The sequence below is a fragment of the Panthera onca genome, chromosome A1 (genome assembly GCF_046562875.1).
Source record: "Panthera onca isolate mPanOnc1 chromosome A1, mPanOnc1 haplotype 2, whole genome shotgun sequence".
NCBI classification, from domain to species: Eukaryota; Metazoa; Chordata; class Mammalia; order Carnivora; family Felidae; genus Panthera; species Panthera onca.
The window spans coordinates 127,413,025-127,437,714 of NC_138339.1; the positions used below are offsets into that span (position 1 = coordinate 127,413,025).

General features: G+C 51.9%; 1 long non-coding RNA gene across 1 annotated transcript; it reads right to left on the reverse strand.

Annotated features, from left to right (window-relative positions):
- Positions 1-35: 35 nt before the first annotated feature.
- Positions 36-20,639, reverse strand: LOC132681529 (uncharacterized). Its single transcript, XR_009611093.2, has 4 exons — positions 20,458-20,639; positions 19,767-19,827; positions 17,709-17,914; positions 36-301 (listed from the first exon to the last, which is right to left on the reverse strand). It is a non-coding gene; the product is annotated as an uncharacterized LOC132681529 (long non-coding RNA).
- Between the last annotated feature and the right edge of the window lie 4,051 nt (positions 20,640-24,690).

The following is a 24,690-nucleotide window of genomic DNA, read 5'->3' on the forward strand; positions in this document are numbered from 1 at the left end:
TTCCAACTATGGCGACCACAGCAACCAGCATGGATTCACAGAGGCACGAGCCATGTCTGTCACACACACACACCCACATTCACCAAGGGACAGTGCCAACCTGGACAGGGTCCTGGGGGCACCAGGATCATGGATGATACTCTCCAGGAGACCCAGTGGGCCAGACAACCATCCTGAGGGACCGGGACCAGTTCTTTTCTTGAGGCTTCAAGCCTTATTCTCTTTCTACAGTCACTCTGGATAGATGCCAGCAGGAAAGGTTCTCAAGGTGTGGTCCCTGGACCAGCCACAATGTCAGCACCTGGGAAATAGTATGAAAGGTATTGGCAGGTCCCACCCCAGACTTCTTCAATCAGAAATCTGGCATGGAGCCAGGCAGCCTCTGTCTTAACAAGCCCTCTAGGTTATTCTGGTGCAGCTAAGCCTAGAGAACAACTCCTCTGGATGGCCATGCTGTCAGGGGCTGGATTTGGAGACAGGGTGCCATCAGCTACTCTACTTTCCTTTGGCCCAATGTGCTGTGCCACCTCTCAGCTAGCAAGCCTCAGGGAACCTTGTGACCCCACCAACTACTCCCCTGCCTGGTTCTGGAGTCCTCCTGGGCTCCCATACTCTCAGAAGGCTGAGAAGCTACCCCATTGCTTGCCGCCATGCCCCAAACCCCAAGTACCCATTCTCACTGTTGATCAGTATCACATTTTTTATTCATATCCTAATTAAAATAATATTATACAACATCCAGTGACCACATCCCCATCTCAGGGGTCTTTGTACTTACTGCCCCCGAACCTAGAACTCTCTTCTCCCAATCAGCAGGCTTCACTCAGGTCTCTGAGCAATGTCACCTCTCCAGAGAGATCTGTCCTCCTCATCCTATCTAAGAGCCCCTCCTCATTGACTCTACCTCCCTCCCCAGCTAACTTTTTCCTCATCCTCACCTAATGTTAAACCATAAATTTATTCACTGTTTGTGGATGGTTTTGCCTTTTGGTTTTGTGGAGTTTTTATTGTTTTGGGTTTTTTTGAGGGGCGGGGGGGAGGGGTCTATTACCATCTCTAGATTATAAACTCCAGGAGGACAGCAATTTTACCGTTATGTTGACTTCTGTGCCATAGTGCCTAGAATGTGCTGGGAACACAGTCACACAGCAGAACCTCTAAGATAGACTGGTCACTGAAGGCATACATGTATAGAAACAAACATTAGAGCCCTCCACGCCTATTTATCACTCCTGAATACCTAAAAAGCCCAAGAAAATTTGGAAATTAAATACAAACAAAACTACCAACAAAATTGGATGACGTGCTGTGCCAAAGTCAAATTGCCCAGAATGGATTTAATAGGAGAAAGATGTAACCTCAGGCCAGCTCTTTTTCTGACTTTTGATGTAATTAATACCAACACAGAGACTGAATGTCTGCAGACAGATGGAGGCAAACCAAGTGGCACTGATAACTTCAAGGCCTTGTTTGCAAGGACAACCAGCTGCATACAAAACTACAACTCTGCCATAAGCCTACAGCACCAATGTCAATGAGGAATCACGTGATAATTCTGCAGAGCTGGCCCATTCCCTTAAAGCCATGTGAGCCTTATGGCAATACTAATACCTGCCCTAAATAAACTCTTAACCCCCTCATCTTCATTCTTTTTTTTTAATATTTATTTTTGAGAGAGAGCGCATGCGTGCGCGCACGCACACACACACACACACACACACACACATACACACGAGTGGAGGAGGGGCAGAGAAAGAGAGAAACACACAGGATCTGAAGCAGGCTCCAGGCTCTGCACTGACAGCAGAGAGCCTGACACAGGGCTTGAACTCACAAACCCTGAGATCATGGAGCCAAAGTCGGACGCTTAACTGACTCAGCCACCCAGGCACCCCTGAACTATTAAAGTTCTAATCTCAGCAGTGTTCATGTGGAACTTCAAATCAGTTCAGTGGATTCACACATTTTGAAACAGTTCCGTAATTTTGGCATCAGCAAGGGCTTTCCCGGGATGAAGACATAACGGGTGCCAAAGGTTTATTTAAAAATTTACAAGAGAACAACTTACACTTGAGAACATTATACCCACTCTCTCCAGTTTGGGTTCCGTCTCCCCTGCCAATATGGACAAGAGCACCGTGACTCTGTTTTATGGGGGAACTCTAAGTCCCAGGCTGCCCAGCTGGGTGGTTGCCTGCAGGGGGAGGCTTTCTGCAATGGGGCCAGACCCTGGCACCCTGCCCCAATGCCCCTCCTGAACTGACACCCATCAGTGGAGGGAGTGCCAAGACTAGCCACTGCTGAGGTCACACACCAGGGTCATCTGGCCAGTGGGTCAGCCTGTCCAATCTGCCTGCACACAGGTCCCCAGCGTAACCATGGGACTCAGTGGTTTCTCCTAAGGCTGAGCCTCCCTGGGGCATCAGAATGAAGCCAAAACAAGCCTCCTTTTTCATTCAGGCCTTCCATCACCCTCAGTCTCTCCAGATGCTCAAGACAGTCTTTAGTACAGATGCTGTGCAGGGAGGAAAATCTCTACTCAGCCTGTCCCTCATGCTGAAGGAGGCAATTCTCACAGAATCTCTCCAAGATTCCAGCTTACAAGACTACATCTCAGGCTGCTGTGTGACCCAAGGGCCAGCCCCTTACCCTCCTAAAGGTCTCTCTCTCTCTCTCTCTCTCTCTCTCTCTCTCTCTCTCTCTCACACACACACACACACACACACACACACACACACACACACACACGGCCTCCACTCTGGCAAACATAGCCTCCTGCCCTGAAGGTCCCCAAGAGAAGGAGGGAGTGCCCTGTTTGCCGAGAAAGCATTGCTCTGTGTCAGTCACCTCTGCTCACGGCTCAGGTGCGAGGATAGAGCCAGGGACTGACGGAGACAAAGGCCTGGCAGTCCCACCAGGCTGGATGCAGCACTCAGGGCAACCCAGGGCGTGGTGTCCGTGGGTAAGAACAGGCCTGGGAACCATTCATCAACCTGAGGCAGCACCGCTTCCCTCCAGGGAGACACCACCTCTTCCAGGGGCCCCCAAGATGTAGCTCCATAGCTACCTCCCCCTCGTCTGACTTCAGGGAGCCTCTGTCCTCTTCCATGCTGCCAGAACCTCCAGTATGCCCACAAGAAGGCCCTGATCTTCAGCTCCAATAGCCCCAGAAAGGAAGTTGGGGTCCCTGGAGGAAGAGGGGCTTGTCCACGTCCCCTACCAACCTAGCCCCATTATTGATGAGAGAGAACTCAGGGCCTTCCCAGAAACACATTCCAGTTAATAGCTACATTCTTTTCGCATATCTTTACTAAAAAGTCTCTGAGGAAACTGCTTGACAATTACAGCCATTACAAGAAGGGGGATTCAGAAGTGACAAGCGTAAGCAACCTGGTCAGGCCACCCACCCCGTGGGGCATCTTCCCCACCAGCTGAATGCTGGTGAGGGAGCCTACTCAGGGCCCAGCCCCATGGGTGAGGACAGAGGATCGTCAGCTGTGACCCTCCAGTGACCTCAGTAGGTTCGAGGGCAGGCTGGTTCCTGCCTCATCCTACCCAAAGCCACAGTGAGAGGCGAAGGCGCAGTGAGGGAGGGGTAGGGCTTTGACATCATCCACCTTGACCCACAGGCACCTCAAAGAGGTTGTGAAGGAAGGGGCCTTGGAAAGGAGCACGTGGGCCAAGAGAACATTTGAGAGGCAGGATGTTGAACTGGACCTTTGGGGGGGATCGTCAACCAGCACATGGATTGGCCACCCCTCTCTGTTAGCAGCTTCCCCCAGGCACCCTGCTGGGCTACTACCTACCATCAGTGCTCACAACAATGTTAGAAAGCATGGATCACTCCCAATTAGCAGATGTGCTGAGGCTCAGAGGTGGGTCTCAATTTGCTTAATAATTCAATGGCTTGTAAGTCGCTTGCCCAAGGTGCCAGTCAGCAGGTGGCAGCGAGCTCTCAAGTCATTCCGTCTACCTGAGCCCAGCCCCCCTCACACAGTGGCCAAAGCAGCTCCTCCTCAGACCTCGACCAGCTGAGCGAGAAGAACTGAGCTGGCTCCAGCGCCGTGGCCGCTGCCTGAAGCAGCCCTCTCCCATGCCTGGGTCAGACACAGTGTGGCCTCACCCTCGCCTGGCCTGCCCCACCCTAGCAGAGGTTCATACACGCTTTGCATCTGTTCCCTCCCCACCTCCCTGAAGCACATCTCTGGCATTATCACCTACCTGCTCAGAAACTTTCCATGGCTCCCTATTTTCAGAGACTAGACCCCGGGCAGGCCAGTCATTAAAGGCCTTCTGTGATTAGACAGCAGCCTCCCTGGACATCTTTTGGGGACCCTCTCCTACACAGACACTACCTCCCACTCAGATGAGACTAGCCACTGAACTCCTTGCATGGTCTGTCTCTAGGTCCCCACAACTTCAAGTGTGTGCAAACCCAGGTCCGCTGCCCAGAGCAGCCGAGTATGCCAAAGTTTTGGGGGAGCTCTTCAGCCTGGGGAGGGCTGTGCGTGGTCAAGCAGCCTCAGAGCTGAGAGCGGGCATGGGAGGGGACTCAGTATGTGCATGGCAGGTCACCGACCTAGGCCAAGGGCACTCCCCAAAGGACTCCAGAGACTGCCTGCGCCCTGGCGGGGTGTCCCCACCAGGTTGGCCTCCTTTGGCAGCTGCCCCAGAGGCCCAGCACTGCTGAGTCATCCCTCTCCCAGGACCATGATGCCCTCTCAGTCCTGCGCAAAGCACCACGGCTGCCACAGCTCTTGCGCAACTTGGCACCAGCCCGCTGTGTACCTGGGGATTTCTCCAGGGCCACACCCGGGGCAGGCAGCCACACATGCGTACCCCGTACTTGGAAAATAGTGGCCTGGTGCCCCAGGCTCTGAAGAGACCTCTGCTGACCTCCAAGCGTTCTGGGGAATAAGCACCCTGCCCCAGCAGAGGCCTCTTCTGGCAGCAGGCAGCAGACTAGCCTCCCAGCACGCTCACATCTGGCCCATCCCATGGTACTTCCTGAAGCCGCTGAGGACGCAGAAGCATGCCCGCCAGGCGCCAGGCGGACATACCATAGCCTGAGCTCTCGCTCTACCACTGGCTCAGAGTGACTCTGGCAAAGTTCTTGCTCCTCTCAGACCCCCGTATCTTCACATGAAATGCAAGCAGGGACTAGACTGCGATTTCCCAGCTTTGTTCCCTGGAAGCCCCGGGGGACACGCTGTGGCCTGAAAGTCTACCACGGCTGAGCCTCCTGTCCCTGCTGCGTAACCCTGGGCAGGTGTTTCCCCTTCACAAGACAGAATTCCAGCCTCACCCTTTCTTCCCCCTGAGATATGGGCTCCTGAGGAGCTACAGAATGGGAGACCTGGGCCAGAGGTCCGAGGTCCCTCCGACCTGAGCAGGTCAGGGCAGGGTCAGCAAGGGGGGTCGGGCAAGAATGAAAGCCAGCCAGTCAGTATGTAGCTCTGACTCCATGAATGAGGGAACCACATGGTAACAGGCCTCTGGAGCCAGGCACCAGGCCTCCAGCAGACAGTGGCCTTGGAATCAGGTTTGGAAGTCCCTGAAAGCTCAGGGGTCGGGGGCCCAGACAGGCAGAGGCTGAGTTGGAAGGTTGCTGGGCATCAGATTTGGCTGTCTGACCCAAGAGCAAGATGAGGGGAAGATACACACCCCACCCACCGGGAGGCTGCTCCTGCCCCCTTGTCCCTTCCCAGAGATCAGTCAGGAGCCAGTCAAGGCAGCAAAGCCCACAGCCAAGGCCCAGTAAGCCATCACAGTGACCTGGTTACAGAGCTGCAAGACGAGCAGGGGACAGTGAGGTGATGCAAAGACCAGCAGTAGCAAGAGAAAGCCAGCACCAACCCCAGGGCTGGAGGAAAACTAGGAGGAAGCGCTTCCAGAGCCCAGAAGCCAGGGCTGTTGGGGAGGAGGCCTCGTCAGGCTGAGGAAGCCAGACTGTGAGGAGACGTGAGACAGTGACATCAGAGCCACAGAGGAGACACTGCTGCTGGATTCCCAAGCCAGAGAGGGGTGGGGGGGGAAGAAGTGCCCCTTCCTCTCCCCTCCTCCTGCCCCTCCATTCTCCTGTCGGTGCATCCAATGGGCCAGACCTAACCAGAACCCATTGCCAAGGAGACCTGGGAATTGTAGTTTGCGGGGCCAGCCCCTGTGTACAGAGCCAGGCAGGGAACAGATCTGACAAGTAAGGCGCGGATGATTGCCACAAACATACCCTCAGACACTGCCCGAAGGGCCCCTTCACTTCCAGATGCTGCCCACACTTCAAAGTTCAGCTAGAACCACTTTCCCTCAGGAAGCCTTGACTGCTGGTTCTGGGCCAGCGCTGCTCTGCCTGTCTGGCCACACTCCCCTGGCCTCGGTCTCCTTGACCACACGGGTCAGGGCAGAAGGCCTTTGTGGCTCCCTCCCCAGGCCCAACGAGGTCCCAGCAGCTCAGCGGGCCTCTGTCACAGCTGAGCACAAACTCTGATGTGCCCTTTGGCCCTGAACTCCCCAAATGGGTTTAGTTCCAAGACCATATTTTTTTCCCAAATGAAAATTCCCAGGTCATGTCTTGGGGGAATGTTGTTGCTGCTGCTGTTAAATCACTGGACTGGACCGTGTAGAAGAAGGCCCAGCACTCCCGTGTGAAACTGCTCACAGCCCAGCCTGACCTCGGAGGGGAAAAGGGAGATGGGGTGCTGAGGTCTCACTGCCTCCAAAAGCCTCCCACGGAGACACACATGTTTGGAGCGAGAGACCCACGAGGTTTCCAACAGAAGCAAAGACATCAGCTACACCAAATGGATCTGGCCCTTCCTTTCCAGGGACCCCACCCACTGCCTGCCCTAGGTCCCGGCCCCTCCAGCTCCAGGGGTCGGCACTGGCCTCCCCCAGGTGGCCATCTTCTCCAGCCTCTTTTCCCACCACTAGACAACCCTCAGAGTTGCATTTTGATAAAAAGCTCTGACAGAGTCATCTCCTCTCTTACTGTCTCCCAGATAAACCCCAAACACCAGCACCACGGACATGCGGCCACTGCAAGTGCTGAGGGCAGCTCCTGATGGCTGAGGAGAACTCAGTGCTCACTGCCATCACACTGGTAACTCGAAGCTGGCCAAGGTGGAAACATTCATACCATGGGCATCAGCAAACACCTCACATCAGGGCCTTCTGCTTGCTCCTTTTCTTTCCTTTCCCCCCACCCCTCCAGAGACCTGATTGGTAAACAGTCCCAGCATACCACTGAGGACTTTGACATTCTGGACATACATAGCCACCACCACCAGCAGCACCAGCCTCACACTGTGCCACCTCCGCCCTCCCACCCTTCCCCTCTGGCTGGTTGCCCAGGTGGAGGACCTCCACAGGTCCTCCCAGGCCTTCTTGCCATAGCTCACGCTTTCCCCCAGCTGCTAGGGGAGTGAGCAGGGGCATGCTTTTATCCTGAGTTCCGATCCAGTTGTAGGACCTGGCCAAGTCATCTCCCCTTTCTGTTCCATCACCAATAAAAGGCAGAACGTAGCACTGGGCCATCATGAGCATGAAATAACATCATGGATGTTGAAAGCTTAGCATGGCGCATGCTCTATGGATGTGCTCAGAAACAACAGTGCCCTATTCCCTGCTGCCAGAAATTCACCAGTGCCTTAAGGTTCAATCTAAATCCTACCTCCTTGGTGAAGCCAGACCTGTGAACCCAGCAGAAATCTCCTGTTGACTTTTAGCCGCCCGCTCCTGGTGACCATAGCTCTCTGACACAAGACAAGAGACCAGAGACCCCTGTGAGGGCAGAGCAGGCAGCCGGGGTGGCCAGGGGTGGGCACAGAGGGTGGATGATGATTTACACACAGTTCCAATGGGAAGCAGGATTACATGAGCACTCCAGCCAAGTCCTCTCCGTGTCCACACCTCCAGATCAGGGAAATATATGCTCCCTACCTTTCTTTATGTGTGTATGTATATACATCTATATATACATATACATATATATATATGGTTTATTTATGTGTTTTTGACAGAGAAAGAGTGGGGGGGGCACAAGCAGGGGAGGGGCGAAGAGAGAGAGGGAGACACAGAATCTGAAGCAGGCTCCGGTGTCTGAGCTATCAGCACAGAGCCCAACACGGGGCTCGAACTCACAAACCGTGAGATCATGACCTGAGCCAAAGTCGGACACTTAACCGACTAAGCCACCCAGGAGCCCCTGCTCCCTCCTTTTCTAAGAGCCCCTCTTCAAGATAAAAAACTCCCTCCTTCTTGCCTCACAGGCACCTGACCAACAGTAACAGGAAGTAAAAGCAACTTGTGGGCACATGGCCTCATGTGAACTCACCGTGAATCAGCCGCAAAGAGCTCACCTCCAACTTCCAACCCATTTGCAAAGCCGAGAAAAACCTCTAGAAGATGTACGCCCACCAGCCCAGCCCAGATGCTGCCAGCTGGCCAGCTCACAGGAGCTCTGCCCTCTGTGGCAAAGGCAATGTCACACTCACCACTTGGCCCCTGCTGGGTCTAGCCAAGGTACTGACCAAGTTGAGAGGCACTAATGTGAGCCTTCTCAGGAGGTCAAGACCCATGGCTGGACAATGCCCACTTGGCTTTCTACTTGGGGTAGGTCAAGGCAGCACCTCCACTTTCCTGTGAAGGGCTCAGCAGACCCCCAGAGGCTGATTATTAGATGCTATTCTAATAATTAAAATTAGAATAGTTCTAATTAGAATAATTGGAAGTGATTATTCATCACTTACTAGTTGTGGCCTTGACTAAGTTACTAACCCCCCTGAGTCTCAGTGTCCTGCTCTAGAGAGTGGGGACAATAATACTACCTCTGCCTAAGTAGTTATAAGCAAACAAGTGCTTGTAAGCAATGTCAGGCACACAGGAAGCACTTAATACGTGTTAGCTATTATCATTTATCACTCCCGTTTTGCAAAGGAAGAAAGTGAGCTTTAAAAGGGAACCTAGGTAGACCCCATTTGGAATTTTTGTTCTGAGGCCCTACAGGATCAAATTTCTAAAGGAAATCCTGTAACTGAGCATAAATCTGAAACCTCCAGAAGAGACGAGAGCACCATATTCTCCTTCGCCCCAAGCAAGGACAGCAGAACGGGGGGTCACCAACAGTGACTGTTCAGAGCCCAGTGCTGTGTACACTTGTTGCTGTAAAGGTTCAGCAGAGCCCTGCCCAAGTCCATGTGTAAAGTGTAAATTACAGAATCTCAGATTTACAAGGGACTTTAAGGACCATCCAGGTCTGCTCTATAGCTGGGCACAGATACCCTCATAACCTAAGCCAGGATAGCGCTTGAACACCTCCAGTGATGGGGAACTCAGTACCTGTAGAGGCCACATAGTCCACTGCAGATGCACCTGAGGGAAGGGGAAATAAACAAAGGGGCCAGTGGAGCCTGGGTGATGAAGGCCGATTCGGCCAACTTCTCAGATGATCCTGAGGTAGGTCCAGCCTCCCACCTCCCAGCCACTGCCCCCTGCCTGAGAAGTCCTGTCCTCCAGGGAACTGAGAGCACCTCTGGGAAGCCAGGCTGGGGTGGGAAGACAGAGAAACAAGCCAAGCCACAAACCAACTGGTTCCATACCACTAGGCAATAGTAAAGAAAATAGGATGGCCCCAGGCTGGGCCCAGCAGCAGCAGCACCAGCAACAGCGGCCAGGGAAATCAAAATGCCCCGGATAATGAGCCGAATTCTTGCTGAGACACCAACTAATGAAAGGAGCACAGGAAGCCCCATATCAAGGGCCCAAACTGTTTATACAAGTGTTAAAAATACATCTCAAAAGAAAACAGGGAAGCCCGAGGAAAACCCTCTGCCGCCCTTGGAAAATGATTTCTGAAAAGCACGTTAATTTGTTTTCCGAAAGGTGTTTGAAGTCTCTCAGTGCACCCCTTGGGCAACTTTAATTCCTCCTCATAATCCCTATTAAACCTGATGCTCACTAGCAGAGCTCGCTTAGGGGATTATGATTTTTATCCTTAATTATACAGATACATATTTGGGTCCATGTGTGTTCCCAGGTTTCTATGTAAATTAAAAAGGCACTGTCAGCCACACTCCTTCAAAATGCCCCAAATAGCCTGGGCTTCATTACAGCACTAAGAAGGTTTAAAATCAAGTTTAAAGGGTCAGAAGAGTATAATTTTTTTAAATTAATTTTCAAAGCCTTGTAACCTTACAGAGACTCAGAGATGAATGGGTTCATGGGGAAGGGTGAAAAGCCAAGCGTGAACAGCTGAGCCTTGGGGGAGCAGGCGTGGGGGTGGGGGGCACCTTGGCCTGAGCATGGCAGAGGGGACAGGACCCCCCAGGCAACCAGCTCCACAGCTCCAGCGGGGGTTCAGCAGGGGACATGGGAATGCAGAGGGATAATTACCACCACCACCATCGTCACCAGCAGCAAGCTCTTCTTCTTGAACACCTACTATGTGCCAGCTGTTGGATTAAACTCTTTGCACATTTCGGCTCATTAAATTCAATGGCCCCCTAAGGAGGACACCGTGACTATCTCCAGTTTTCAGATGAAGAAACTGAGGCATGGGAAGGTCAAGAGACTTCCCTAAGGTCCCACTGAAGAAATAGTAGGGAAAAAAATAACATATTAATCATTATGATGATGCTATTGGTTGAGTGCTGATAATGTGCCAGGCACCGTTTATGTGTGTCAGCTCAATTAACCAGCATCAAACACCAGGGAGGTAAGTCCTATTAACCTGACCTTACAGATGAGGAAACTGAGGTCAGAGAGGCTTCTAAAAAGCTGCCAAAGGTTGTAAAACTAGCAAGGACCTCTAATTTGAACCCAGGGGAGTGAGACTCTGGAACCCAAACCCTCAATCTCTTCTCTCTCCACAAACCAAAGGCCTGCTCCCTAGCTGCAGAGGACTTCACAACAATGGCACCCAAGACATGACAAGGCAGCATCCCTCCCAGGAGTGATGAAAGTACATCTCTCCCAGGTCTCTGGAGGCCTAGTGACCAGAGGTGTATCTGGGTCCTGGATCTTGAGGGCCCCAGCAGCCCAATCGGGGGAAAAAGCACTGTGGACTAAGGTAATCCCGGAGGCTCCCTGGAGGAAGGAGATAAGAGGCTGGAGGAGAATGGGCTGAAACATGGAAGGCCATAAAAGGGGGTAAAGCAGGATGCCCCAGGGGGAAAGGACAAGTATTCTCGGAGGCATTTTGCTGGAGACATCAGGAGGCAGATGGGGAATCAAAAGGTTGAGGAGAGAGGTCTGGTCTGGGCACAGACATCTGGGGGTCAGAGAACCATAGGGATTCTTCCACCGACTCCACACTCTCTGCCTTCCCTACAGTGACTGGGCCTGAAGAAAGTACACTTGCTCTTATTCACCACCCACTCCTGCTTTTGCACACCAAGTCCCACCTCCCAAACCCTGGCAGGGATGTGGTTCCTATCAGTGTCCCCTCTCCCCTAAGGACCACCCGCTTCTCCCATCCGCATCACCATACATCATACAAATTTGCTGGAATGTCTCCTGTGTCTCGAAAATGCTGCCTTGACTCATACATCCCCTTCAAGCTGCCACCCCATTTTTCCACTTCATATTTTGGCAAAACGACTCAAGAGCTGTGTGGCCTATCCATGGGGACATGCCTGGCACATCGTCATCCATGGCACCCTGTCTTCTCTGCCCTGCCCGGGCAGGATTCATCACTGCGTCCCCACCTGACATCAGCCATTCCCCCAAGTCTTTCTTTCCTCCTGACTTCCAGAATGCCACACGCCCCTGGCTGTACCTTCCCAGGCACCCCTGCTGGCCGGTTCCCCCCATACCCCCTTTTCTCCTCTCCTCTGCCGACCACCTCCTCCCGGTCTCTGATTGTAAATGCCACCACCAAGCCAGCGACAGTGGGTATCGATTCCCAGCCCGACCCTCCTCGTGGCTCCACGCTCACAACAGCCACCTTGACACTGGCACTTATATGAGTGATAGGGCTCTCGAACTTACCAAGTCCCAAGCCACACCCCCAACTGCCTCTCACCTGAGCCTGCTCTTCCTCCTCTCCCCATCTCAGGAATGGCTGTGGGGCTGAGGGAAGGAGCGAAATTGGGAGTAATCCTCGGCTTGGACAACGCCTCAATGGAGTGCCAACCCATCGGAAAATCCTAGTACCTCTACCTCCAAAACATACCCTGATGCCCCACTTCTCTGCCCACACAGCGCCCTGCTAGCCTACAGCACCATCCTTTTGTGCCTGCACTCCTGTACTAGCCTAACTGATCTCCTGTCTTCACTTTAGCTCCCTGAAATCCACGGTCCATTCTGTGGTCAGAGGGATCTTTTTAGAACACAAATCCAATCACACCACCACTATCACCACCGGAGCTTCCCATTTTACTTGGAATCGTATCCAAACTCCCAGACATTACCCTGTATAGCCCCATAAGGTCTACACTCTCCCTCGCCTGTACCCTCATTTACCACTCTCTTCTTGATTCCTAAGTCCAACTGCATTGTCCATGCTACATCTTCAACACACCAGGATTATTCCAACCCTTTGCACTTGTGGGTTCATCTGCCTGTAATGCTTTTCCCTGATTTTCTCACAGCTGACCCCTTGTTACACAGATCTCCACTCAACTGTCCCCTCCTCGGGGACACTGTCCCTAACCACCCAGTTTAAAAGAGTTCACCATCACATCACCCAATTTTAATGTTCTACAGTGTATTTGTCACAACTGACAACTTTTGTATTTATTTATATATGTGTGTGCTGTGTCCCTCACCAGAATATGAGCCCTGGGAGCCAGGGACTTCATCTGTCATGCTTACTGCAGTATCTCCAGCATTTAGCACAGTGCCTGGTGCAGACCTGATGCTCAGTCACCATGATGTGAAGGATCGCCTCTTCCCATCTCCTCATCTCTCCGCCCACCACCCATCCAACCTCCCCCAAGACCCTGGCCTTTCCCATGAGGCCCAGCGTCCATATGGTGGCGATCAATGTCCTTATTATGTCAGAGTTAATGGGTGACAGAGAAGGGGAGAAAGAATCACAGCCCGGGCCAACGTTCTACCTCTCCCCTGCCCGAGCTGCTCTGGGCCACACCTGCCCTGGGCCTGGGGACTACCCGCCAAGCCGGCAGCCTTATGCTCAGAAGCACCAGCTCTGGAGTCACACAGGCAGGGCCCATATGTTACAGCCAAGGGCCTTTCACCTCTCCCAAGACAGTAAGATCAATTGCATGTGGGGGGCAGAGGTGAACACCACAGAGGCTTTTTAGGGAGCTGAAAGTACTCTATACAATATGATAACGGAGGATACGTGTTATCATAGGTTTGTCCAAACCCAGAGAATGGACAACACCAAGAGCGAACCCTAATGCCAACTGTGGACTTTGGGTGATCATCATGGGTCAGTGAACGTTCATCAGTTGTCACAAAGGTCCCACCCTGATCAGGGAGGTGGATAATAGGGGAGACTATGCCTCTGGGGGGTGTGGGTGGTATGGGGGAGCTCTCTGGATCTTCCGCTCAAATCTGATGTGAACATAAAACTGCTCAGAAAACTAAAGTCTGTTACAACAAAACCAAACAATGAAAGAGCACCACGCCTGGCCCCCAGGGCTGCCTTCTGATTCGCATCTGGCAAAATGTGCCTATGCCTCCTTATGCCTTCAGTCTACCAAGTAGCCAGAACCAACCTTGATGCTGTGAACTCACTACGCCATGGTGAGAACACTAAGCTACGCGTAATGCCTCCCCAGCACGAGCTGTAATTACAGCCACACTGACAAACCTCTGGTCCACTCAGCCCCTCACTCCAATCAGAGTGAGGGGTTGAGCCCCACAGCCTAGTTACTTGACAGGGTACACCTGGGCCACAGCGGAACGTCCAGCTCAGAACAGTCCCCAAGGCCAGCACTGGGCCTTGGATTTGCATCAAGATATCTTGGCCTGGATGCCCTTTCCATCAACTGCTGCGATCAATGCCAGCCCAACCCACCCCCACGGTGCTTCCAGGCTGCAAAATCGCTGGCTCACGCCACCTTATGAGTGGCCCGGTGGAGAAAGAAGAATGGGAACTACAGACCTCTCTTTACAGACGGGGCCACTAAGACCCAAAGACAGGCAGGACTTGCCCAAAGCCACACAGAGAGTTAGGTACAAGAAACCAGGAAATCCAAAGGCCTGGCTCCTACTTCCACATTCTTGGAACCCCAACGTCCCGAATGGGTTAAAAACAACAACAACAACAACAACAACAACAACAACAACAACAGTAAGGATGAACTTATCATCATCTCACTACTCCTTATAAATCTCTACTAGTACCAACACGACTGAAAACACCTCACGCTTGTCTGGGCCTTCATGAAATGCCATCTTTATCATTATTTTCAACTCTAATTTATTATCTGGGCTCCCCCGTGAGCCTATCAGGTTGGTATCGACTTCACATTGTACAGAGTTTGAGCTGAGGCCCAGCAAGGCATGTGGCCCACTCACGGTCACGTGGAGCAGGGGCCAGGTCTCTTGACTCCCAGCCCAGGGCGCCATGCTCTCTGTCCACCAGCCCCCAGACCTAAATGAAATTCCCACCTCACGTTTCTTACCAATTACCTGTCGTCAGAGGGGCGGCTCTGTCCCCTCCAGAAGTCCTTCTTGCTGATTTCAGCCCACTGTCCTTGAGGTAACAGAGTACATGCCTTTTGACCATGGGGGCTCTGAGAGTTCCCAGGAATGTAGCAAATATACCTGCCATCACACCAACCTTCGATCATGCCCAGATCACAGGCAATGATGCCTCCTAAGGGGTGAGGGGGGACACTGACCACAAAATCAAGTCCTGAGAAGGAGCCAGATGGCACAAGCAAGGGGCCAACGGACAAAAGGTACAGACCCAGCCCAACATTCTGGACAGGCCGGGATTCACCTGAGCATTATCTGTCCATCTGTCATCTGCCTACAGCAGCCAACATCCCAACCTGCTCGTTTCCACAGACGGCAGCGGGCCCAGAGCCTTCACTAAGCCCAAGCTTCACCCCAGGCCTTTAAGCCCAAGCACCACAGGCTTATAATCCCCATTTCCAGGCTTTTCTGTGGTCACAGGTCAAAGGCAAACACTTGGGAAACCTTTTCCTGTCTTTGGGAAGCAAGACAAGCCCAAGCCATGAGTGAAATGTGTAGACGATGGTCCAGGAAGCTGACCCTGGCCCAACAGCACTGGGCAGAGGCACTGGGGGAACTCAAGAGACAAGGGGCTCGTTCTCAGGAGAGGACTTGAGCTGACCCTGGAGCAAGGGGACAAAGCAGGGAGATAAGAGTCTACAGATGTTCGGAAGGTGCAAACACCCAGGAAAGGCAGAATGACCTTGCCAAGCAGCCAAGTATTTTAAGACTTCAGGTAAAACTGTGACCATAATTCACTTACTGTCTATACATGAAAGTCTTGCCAAGGATGGAGGAGTTGTCTACACACTGGATCTACCCCGGCAGCAAAGAGTAGACATGGGGGTGTCTGTCTGCCCACAAGGAGACTCACATGGGCAGTCTCCCTATCGGCCTAGGTGCTGGGCTCCTAGGAAGTGGGAGAAGAACTATCCAGAACACCTCCCAACAGGAGGGGGTTCTCACCACAACAGAACCTACCAGCAGAGAAGCCAGCACAACAAGGCTCCCAGAATCCTGAGCTGCTCACACAGATGGAAGAAGTGAAGCCCAGAGAGGGTCAGGGATCTGCCCCAGTCACACAGCACACGACCAGTGTAGGACCCTCCTCCATCAGCAAGGCCTTTACACTTCTCAGTTTTCCCTGGGGCCCCTCCCAGGTTGCTCAGCTTATTAGGGAACAGCTAACAAGTGGCCCTTCAGTGTCTGTGACCTGAGCCCTTTGCTTCACCAAGAGAGATTTCCGGGGAAAGGTTCCTCACTCCCCTAAATAAGGTCTCTCCAGGGCTGGCAGCACCGAGCAGGGCGCACGCCCAGAGAAAGGATAGGAAAATGGGTATAAAATTACATAATAATGTCTGATTCACACAAAAAGGAAAGGAAAGTTCTCTCAACCGTGGATATCCACTGGGAAAAGTCAAGGCAAGATGACCAAAGGTTTGATGGGTCTTTTAAAACTTTGTTTGGTCGAAATGTTTGCTCTTATTTTAAAAACTTCTTTGTCGCAGATAAAATTGTTCTCTAATTTGGTCATACATTTGGATTTCATTATTTTCAGAATGTATTCCAGACATCTAAAATTAAACAGATGTCATCAACCCCGTTTAGGCCTAAAAGACTTGTAACCAAACAGTGACTTCAACTCCGATGCAATACCGATTTGGAACACTGTGTTTTAGTCATTAAAAGTTTTAAAACTCTGCTCCATTTTTCTCATTTCCTATAATGAGATCTCTTCCCCCTCCTTGAAATACGCCAATTCTTCAAGGGTCAGTGGAAAGTCAAACCGGAGAGCAAAGCAAATTTAAATATGAAAAATGAAAGAGCGAAGTATGAAATCCTTTATCCACTGAAACCCTCACCGAGAAAGGCACCTCGGCTTCATTGCAGACGGGGGGGAGATGGGAAGGGAGAGATACAGAAACAGTGCAAGCGCAGGAAGGGGATTTGGCTTCTAAAGCCTGAATTGTTTTATCGTTCCTTTTCTGACAGGGATTAGATTAGCGAGAATCCTCCAAGCCTGCTCAAGGCGTCCTGGGGACAGTTAAGAAAAGACAATTCTTTCTCTCCTCCGATCCTCATCTCTGAGTTCGCCCCCAAATGAATTTGTTAAATAACCAGGTCAGAGCCAAGCGCCTGTTTGAGATGCCCAGATTCGCAAGCAGGGGCACGTGGCCCCTGGGACATGCCTGCGGAGTGGGGGAGGGGAATCTAGATCTGGAGTATGGAAGTCGCATACTGGGGTCTGACCGTCTTCATTACATCAATTTCTTAAGGAAAGTGGAAAGAATAAAATAGAGAAAGGGACGAGAAGGGACAGACTCCAGAGAGGACCTGTGCCTCTCCCGTGGGACCTCCCACCCTTGGTCTGAACGGGAAGGCAGACCCCCCAGCAACCACTCTACAGAGCTAGGAAGCCCAAACCAAATGCCGCACTGCCTACTTGGCTCCTCACTCCAGATCTCAGCTCAGGCCCCACCTGGCAGACCCTTCCTTCCTGAGCCACCCAACAATGAAGAAAGCGAGGTGAGGAGCGTCCAGAAACACTCAAACTTCTGGATGCACACAGAGAGGCAGCACATTCTCCCCATCCTCCTCCCTGCCCCCCAAATAACTCTGCGTGGAGCACTTCTGAGCAGAAAGACTTCTCCAAAGATGGGAAATCAGCTTGCTTCTAAAGGCTGACACATCCTAGGACACACAGCCCCAAATCCTTGTTCCAGAGAAAGCTCTGGAAAGGCCCAGGAAGGGCCATGGCCATGGCCACGGATCTGTTTTGGCAAGAACTGGCAGCATCCTTGTCGGGGTCTACTGTGCTCACCCCAGGAGGGGAAGCAGGTAGACAAAAGGACACAAACACAATGACCTTTATCAGAGGACAAAGTCAAGGGCCCCGGGGTGGGGGTGGGGGGGGGGGACGGGCAGGAAAGAAAGCTGATGCCTTTGGAACACACGAATGGCCCACTCTGGCCTGGGGTTAGACCTGCTCAGTATGTTCCTAACATGAGAATCCACCCAAACAATCTTTTAAAAGCCAGCTGTCAGTTCATAGATGCCCTTACCTCCCAAGTCTTAGGCAAGTCAGCTTCCCCGGACCTTGCTTCTCTTGTCCGTACCTCCCAGATGATTTGTGAGCATTTACTCTCCATGACTGGCAAACAGCTTCAGCCCTGAACCAAACCTGGGTAGCTTAGTCCTGGCAGGTTATCCGATTGTTCTTCTGAGAAGGACTGCATTCTTGGGAGTTCATTAGGGATGTCTGCCTTTGCTGGGGAAGGAAAGAGAGAGAGAGAATTTAATTCTCCTCCGTGCCAACCCAGAATCAACCCATCTTGTTTCACAGATGGGCAAACTAAGACCCAGGGAAGTAAGGGGAACCTATGCACGAAGGTTACACATTAGAACAGAAGATATAGGTGCAGCTCAGTGGCTCGGTCGATTGAGCGTCCGACTCCTGGTTTTGGCTCAGGTCATGATCTCGCAGCGCGTGGGTTTGAGCCCTGTGTCAGGCTCTGCGCTGACAGCTATGGAGCCTGCTTGGGATTCTCTGTCTTCCTCTTTCTCTCTGCCCCTCCCCCACTACCTCCCAGTCTCTCTCAAAAAAAAAAACAAAAAAACAAAAAACCCGAGAAGATCAAGCATTTGAAAATCATACTAGAAGATTAGAATTTGCTAACTGGTATATTTCAACCCTCAGGCTTTCCTGGATTTGAACACTACCTTTGAGTGAGCCCCACACACCTGTAAGAGATGTATCGGGCAGGAGACTGAGTTCAGAAGATGAAGTCACGATTCAGCTTACACAGAGAGCCAGTGACAAAACTGGGATGAAAACCCAGGCCAACCTTCCCAGGAGACCACCTGGACCATCGAGGTGGTATCTTCCCCCATCCATGCTGACCCCCTAGGGCTGCACAGGGGCTGAGAGGGAGAGGGTCTGTTGGCGGTGGGAGAGGATGCACAGAATTAGCTCTTCAACCCAATGGAAAGTTTGGAAACAGTGACAATTTATTTATGGGAAATACCAAATGCCCTTTGCCTCACTTCTGAGACTGAGAGGCAGAACCAGGTGAGTAAGAAGACCTCATCATCACCAGGGCCCCTTGACCTCACTCCCTCAAGGATTTTCTGGCCAGCTGATGCCACTCATTTCTCTAAAAGATGGCCGACAAAGTTCTTTCAGTACATACACTAACCTGAAGTCAGAGGAGGGACAAATTAGCTGGTCATCATTTGCTTTACCAAAGGATTGGTTTTTTTCTTTACCACAGGGTTCCTATAAAAAAACAAGAGCCCTTCCACAAGCAATTGCGTATAATCCCATTTGCAAAGACCATCCATGGACGGCACACCAGCCACGCAAAAGCACAAAGCTACTGTAGGTCAGGGTTTGACAACTGCTCTACATAAGGCATCGGGTGAATGGCTCATGTCTGGTCTCAACACTGAACCCCCTGCCCCAAAGGTGACCCAGGTGGTGAGAAAGGAGCACGACCAGAGAAAGGATGCCAGGGGAATTAGGCATGGGCTCTAAGACAATCCCCAAAGGGGAGGCTGGGAAAGTCCTCGTCCTTGTCAAAACTGAGACATAAATACTCATCCACAGGCGTGCCTACTGCATGCCCAACTTCACGCTAGACACCGGGTCAAACGCCCAACAAAACCAACAGGACTCCTCTGTCCTAGAGCTTACAGTGTGCGGGGCTGTTGAGACAGCTGTCAATCAAACGGACACGCTCATGAATGCCTCTTTGCAAACTCAGCTAGGGACGCCACAGGAAAGGAATTCTGGCCTAGGAGAGCTTTGGCTGGTAGTGGCAGTGGCGGGGTTTTTGGTAATCTATTTTTGAGAGAGGTAGGGGAGGGGCAGAGAGAGAGAGAGAGAGAGAGAGAGAGAGAGAGAATTCCAAGCAGGCTCCACGCTATCCACGCACGCGGGACTCAAACCCATGAACTGCGAGATCACGACCTGAGCTGAAATCAAGTTTCGGAGGATTAACCAGGGGGGAGTACAGAGGCTCCTAGGAGAGATTTTTGTAACAACACAGGAGCTAGTCTGAGGGTCAGGGGAGATTTTGCCAGAAGTAACCACTGAGTTGACATCTAAGGGGACAATTTACCTGGTAGACTCGGGTAGAGCAGAAAGGAGTCCAGGAAAAGGTGAGAGCGTGTGTCAGGGCCCTGGAGTAGGAGAAAAAGTAGTATGTTTGAGGAAATGGGAGAAGGTGGCCAAAGCGCCTGGGAAGCAGAGGGCAAGGGGCATCATGACCACAGATAAGGGATCGTAGGTCACACAAAAGAGTTGGTCTTTATACAAAGGACAATGAGCTGCCACTGGAAGGCTAAAGCAGGCAAGTACAAGAGTCAGTCTGTGTTTGGCAGAGCTGGCTCTGGGCCCTGCATGGAGAATGGTCCAACGGCGGAGGGGGGGCAAGATAAAAGTGGGTGGATGGCTAGGATGTTGCTGCAGCTGGGGAGGGGACAAAGGCAACTGGACTAGGGGGCAGCTGTGAAGATGGGCAGAAGTGGACAGAGTCAAGGGCTGTAGGACATCAAAGTAACAAGACTTCAGGCTGGATCGCCCCAGGGGCGGGAGACGGGGTGTGCCAGAGGGTGCCTCCCAGGGGCCCGGTTGTGTGAACAGATGGACAGAGACGCGTGCCCTGAGCTCGGGAGCCCTGGAGGAGGTGCAAGGCGGTGTGCTGGAGGAGCAGGGTCAGAGTGTATCTCCAGTTCCTCTGAAATGGCCACATGGAGACCTGGAGCACACCACTGAGGATATAAGTCCCAAGGGCAGATATGAGCACGTACAGCGATGTCGTCCCTTCCAATAGCCGTTAAAGGACGAATCCGGGGATGTTACCCCTCGCTCCTCAGCCCCTCTCACTTCCTCCTCCTGGATCTCCTTACGAAGTGATTTCATAGGGAGATTGCAACATAGAGCCGCTTGCTGCGCAAGTCAGATGTCTTGCCTGAGCAGAATCTCAGTCTTTTCCCCCTAAAGAAAGAGCGAAAGAAAATAAGCTTCATATCTGGTGAGGGGGATTAAGTGTAGACACACAGGAGGACTTCCTGGCTCTGAGGGGTTGACGATGGAATGCATTAGTAAGCAGGAGTCTGGGCACTCCTTCCCCTGAGGTCTGTGAGATTGGGGGTAGACTGCTGTCCCGTGGGGATGCCTGGAAGGCAGGCGCACCAAGAAGCAGGGACCGGACCTGATCAACAGCCGCCGCTCGCCGGGCCCAGGTGACTAAGCCCCAGTCACAGGAACCCTACACACCCGGGAACAATTGCTCCATTCACCAAGTCCTCCCCTTGTGCTGGTGCAGCGTCAGAGGCTTTGCCCACATTCCTTCCTGGGATTTGAATCTCTGACAGACACCAAAGCCCACTTCTCTTCTCCCTCATCTTCTATCCTATCCCCACTCTTTTTTTTTCTCCTCAAGTACGGCTGACATACGATACTGTATGGGTTTCAGTGTACGACAGAGTGATTCAACATTTATATACGTAATTCAGGGCTCACCACATAAGTACAGTTATCATCTGTCACTACACTAAATTTATACAATGTTACTGACTGTATTCCTTATGCTGTACTTTACCATTGCCACGATTTATTTATCTTATAACTAGAAGTCTGTACGTCTTGATCCCCTTCATCTACTTTTCCTATTGCTCCCCCTACCCCTCTCTCTTGCCTTTGATCCTGAGAACAGGTGGTATTACAGGGCTCTTGGAAACAGGCCTCTTGACCTTGGTGATGTGGAGCCCAAGCAGGGTAGACACTATGTGTAACAGCATTTCGGGACGACTATAATGTAAATATATAAACATAATAAGTGTTGTAACAAATATATTAGATAACTGTACCCACAGAAGGAAAATTTGCTGCTCACTACCAGAAAAAAAAAAAATGGGAGAAAAACATTGTAAGAAACAGAGCCCTTTACAGACAAAAGATAAAGCATTGTACCTATTTTCAAGTGCACATATTTTAATGTTTGCCAAAGTGCCTTTCAGAAACACTGTAGCCATTTGGCCCCGGCTGCCCCCAGCATTATGGGAGGGTTGATAACTGCCTCCCATCCTCCCAAGAAATCTATACTTCTTCATAAGAACATACCTATGTTCTTGATCTATCATATAATGTAAATAATGTAATTTCCCTGTCATTTGTCTTTATTATATTCGAGGTTCCTTTCTAAAAATTAACTTCTAGTAACCTAGTTTACAGAGTCACTTAAATCCATAATTTAAAGCAAAAATCAAAGGATCCGTCACCTGCAAAGGCACCCCTTTGCAGGACTTTACACTCTGTTCTCCATGGTTGACAACGTTTACCTTGCCTGATGAGCGGCAGGAGAGAAAACCTCCGAAGGGAAGGTCTGCCCTGGACTCTGGGGCTCCCCAGAGCGGGGGCTGGTGAGCGTGAGCCCTTCTAGAGCGCCCAGACTTCGCGTGGCCTCTGCCCCAGCCAACACCTGCTACCCTGCCTCCAGGGCCCTAGAGCCTGCTGGACCTTTGCTTCCGGAGGCCCAAGCCTCAGGGGAAGCGTGGCACCCAGACAAGAGAGCCACGGAGGAACCCAACACCCCCTTGACAGGCAGCTCCACCCTTATTCCAGGCCTTTCCCTGACCCAGTTCCCCATCACACAGATACGCACACACATGAGCCCACCTTAGGTCTCCAAAAAAGCAACTGGTCACAAGGAGCCCATGCCACCCAAAGTCTGCACACAGGCCATACAGCGCAGAGCAGGGAAACTGAGCCATCCGGAGTTTGAAGCCAATGGCATGCCTTCAAATCACACTTTTTTGCCCTTTACTCTCTAGTGTGGGAAAAGGGCACCAGGAAAAAGCTGAAATGCATGTAGCCATGTACCCCACTAGTCGCAGAGGGGCCGGCTTAGGGATGGCCCTGCACTGTACCCTGTCCTTCCCTCTGTGTCACCCTGAGACTGTCGGTGGCTGCTGCAGGGTGACAAGACTGTCTAAAACAGCAGCAGGGACTGGCTTTGCTACAGCAGCTGCCCACGCATGGACTTCAGAGCTTACAGTCAGACACAGTCCATCCATGGGCTGTGAGCAAGGGGCCCCCAGAAAGCGGCTTGCCCAGGCCAGGGCTGGGACACTGGTCACCAGGCTTCGCCATGAACCAAGCATGTGTTCCTTCCTGGAGACAGGGCCTCTGAAGCCCCTTTCTGACTCTGCAGCATTTTCTCTCCCCCTCCCCAGGTTGCCCAGCTCTGCAAACAAAGGCATGTTTGGGGGAAGAATGGTGCTCATAGTTAATAACCCTCAAATCTGGCTCCACATGTGGCTATTGTTAGGTAGATTTAAACAGCAATTACTGAGGTACCTCGTTCCTCCTCAGCAACAATCTAGGCCCTTAATCCAGCTAAGACCCAGAGAGTTTAGGATTGAGCTCACTGAGATGAAGGTACCAGCTTAGTCAGGGCCTGCTCCAGGCTGGGGGAGCTGGATGTGAGAGCACGACTCCCCAGAACCTACTCCTTCTTGCCAGCAAAAAAATAAGGGTGTGGGGTGGGGTGGAGTGGGGCAGGCAAAGAACGGACTACCTCAAGTCCCCGTGATAACTCAGCTTCCAGAGAATTCACAGGGAGACCTAGCACAAACGTTTGGACTGAGAATCGAGAAAGAAAGCCAACATGCTCCTAGGAAGCCCCAAGAGCAGGCTGAGACTGGGGGAGGAGACCGGCCCCTCCTGGAACCCTGCAGCCCTAGCCCCTTATCTCAGCAGGAGACAATCCTAATAAAGCCTCAAGTTTGTAGTCAAGCTGCCTATGGTCTGGCCAGAGGAGAAGGTAAGCTTCCATAGGGAACCATTGCTGCAGACATAGGACTGGAGCATAGGAAGAAGCCTAAAGCTACACCTCAAGCAGGCCGTTTGCATTTCCACCCTCTGACCCTTTGCTCCTGCTTGTTCCCCTGCCAGGCCTGCCCTGCCTTCTCTCCACTGTCCAGCTCCCTCCCTATAAGGCCCAGCATTAAGGTGCCCATTGCTTCCCTGGAGCTCAGCCCTCCGTGACAGCACCCATGCTATTTATACAGGCTTGGGGGACTCACAGCATGGACAATTTGTCCTCAAGGGCACCGGGAGAGGCAGAGAAAGAGGAAAGGCTGCTAGGCTGGGCTAGCTTGCATCAAACAAATTTCCACATTAAAAAGGAAGCCCTTTCACACAGCCCCATGGTCAGAGGAGGGAGGGAGCTCCCAGACCTCTCTGAGCCCCGGCTGGGAGCCCCCTTGCTGTAGGGACTATAGAATACCGATTGGAGGCTACACAAATGAGTCTGCGGCCCCTCCTGGCCATGGAGGCCAACAACACTGTGACGGGTCAGCCCCCGTCCTGCTCCCGAGCCTCCCAAGTCTGGATTTTCTCATCCAACTTTTCTGTTTTTACCACAAAACAGTAACAAAAACCATTTAGTGTCAGTTGTCATCTTGTATAAAGATCCAGTTTGGGTCTCAAGAGGTACAGGGACCAGAGGCAGCATTTACTGAGAATTTCAGCCCTGCCCGGCAGTGACCACATCAGGGCTCACAACTATCCTTACACAGAATCTATTAACAACGGCTTTGCACAGCACAGCCCTGGATTCAAATTGCACCTTCAGCACCTCGTGTCTGTGTGACCCGGGGCAAGTTACTTCCTGCTCCGATCCTTAATTTCCTGAACAGCCAAGTGACAATTACAAGAATGGCAGGTTGAAGGGGTTGCCATGATGACTGAATTAAATAAGCTCCATGCAGTCATTCTCGAAGGGGGGACCTGGGGCCAAGATCATTAAGGATCACCTGGGAACATGTTAGAAATGCAGATTCTCAGGCCCCACCTTAGACCTACTGAATGGGAACCTCTGAGGTGGGGCTTGCGCACACGCCCTCCAAGTGGCTGTGAGGCCCACTCAAATTTGGAATCACTGGCATACGCAAGGAAGTTGTTCAACAGCAAGCACCTGACGAGCAAGGAGTCGTCACCGCTCCAGGAATGACTGTCCGACTCTCTCCCTTCTCCCC